Source organism: Macrobrachium nipponense, chromosome 32, assembly GCF_015104395.2.
Source record: "Macrobrachium nipponense isolate FS-2020 chromosome 32, ASM1510439v2, whole genome shotgun sequence".
Taxonomy (NCBI): Eukaryota; Metazoa; Arthropoda; class Malacostraca; order Decapoda; family Palaemonidae; genus Macrobrachium; species Macrobrachium nipponense.
In genome coordinates, this window is record NC_061094.1 from 27,602,760 (window position 1) to 27,604,558 (window position 1,799).

Genomic DNA, 1,799 nt, shown 5'->3' on the forward strand with positions numbered 1-1,799 from the left:
CATCGCCTCGCCCAGATGCTGCTTCTTCCGTAGTCACGCCCCATGATGCTAGAGTTTATATGCCTCTCTCTCCTTCCTTTTCTTCCATCAATTCATTGTTGAAAGTATCGGGAGGCCCTCAGGCTGATTCAATGTGTAATGTTGCCCCATCTTCCTCAGGGGTTAATTTGCTTCCCGGGAGGGAGGAGGCTATTTCATCAGTTTCTTCCGTTTCAGGTTCAGAGGCATCCAAAATGGCATCGGTCTGGACATCGCTTGAGCTACAGGGTTCACCCTCCTTGGAGGGCTTGCTGATGCATTTAATGGATGCTCACCTCCCCCCTCAGGCCTCCCCAGCTCTACCTCCTCCCCCTGGCCTTCTCTACATTGGTGCCCACGGTCAGCCATTTTGTAGTGCGCTGCCCGAGTATCATCATATTGCTCCGCCAGTGAGACCTGCCACTAGCTTGGGTCAGGGGGAGGCCATGACGTCTCTCTCAGTGCCGTTGGTGACGTCGCTCCCAGTTTCCTTAGTGACGTCTCTCCCTGCTATGTCAGCGTCGTCGGTTGGGGCTGCTGCACTGCCTCGCTCCTCTGTGTTGTCATCGTTTGCTCCCGTGATGTCATTGCTGCCATCCAGGACGTATCCTCTTCCATCCGTGTCGTCTGCATCCTCTCTTGCGGATCTGTCCTAGGCTTTATGTCAGGCAGTTCTTTAGAGATTGGACTGTTTTGGAGGAAAAGTTTGCTGCCTTCTCTGCTGAGCAAACATGCTACATGATAGTGTTAAATTATGTTTAATATATATTAAACTCATTTTACTCATGATGGTAAGTATGCTAGATTGAGAATGAGAATACATTACAGAAGTGAGATAAAATGAAGTGGAGAAGCACAGTTGATTTTTATTGTTATGATGAAGCATGTTAAAATTTATTTCATACATGAGAAAGGAGAATGAGACCACAGTGTTAAATGCCAAGACTTTAATTTTTTATGTTGAGACAATTATGCCCCAGTTTTCAAGTATACAAGCACAACCTTTTACTTATCCTATTTTACAATTGTTTTGAAAGTGTTCTTCAGATGAAGATTGTTAATCACAGCTTCGGTTTTATAATGAAGTAAAAAAAAACCTATTCCTTTTTTCCCTACAAGGTCCATTGTTTTATAATGCACTGTCATATGACGTCATCATGAATGATTTTAACTACCAAGAGTAATGATGGTTTTCCACATCAGTGAGATATGCAGCAAAATGGAAAATTTATTTTGAAATTCTACCATGTATTGATCAACTATGTACACACAAGATGGAATGTGTGTTGAAGTATATCCAACTTAGAGTGTTGCTTAATTTTAAAAGTATATACAGTATACTCTTAGGAAATTAGCCATCCTCAATAAATACAAAATGAATGTAAAAATACATTAAAGCTTCAGTGTTTATATACATAAATAATTAATGGACAATGTTACTTTCCACTCAGGTTAACAAAATAAACTACGACTTTATAAATACCATACAGTAGGACAATATATATTTAAGAATATGAAATAAATTTATGACAAAGACCACACCGTAAGGCAGTTTTGATTAATTCGTCAATATGGTCTTCACTAAGCAGAGCAAAACTGCCTTCTTGTTAAAAAATACCACATTTTTTTCACAGTATTGTACACAACAAACGAGAATTAACTTGCATATGCATAAATATCTGGTAACAATAAAAAAAGTTGTTAGAGTTCACAGATTGTGATGCATTCAACATCCAAAAACCTACAGCACGAGTATCTCAATTATGAATAGTAAAATGCAA

The 1,799-nt window shown here is 39.6% G+C and overlaps 1 protein-coding gene across 1 annotated transcript in view; it reads right to left on the reverse strand.

Moving 5' to 3' along the window:
- Positions 1-950: 950 nt before the first annotated feature.
- Positions 951-1,799, reverse strand: part of LOC135207289 (activating signal cointegrator 1 complex subunit 3-like) — a 669,776-nt gene continuing 668,927 nt past the window's right edge. Inside the window, 1 exon segment of the mRNA XM_064238959.1 lies at positions 951-1,784. The gene's annotated coding sequence lies outside the window, so the exon portion shown is untranslated.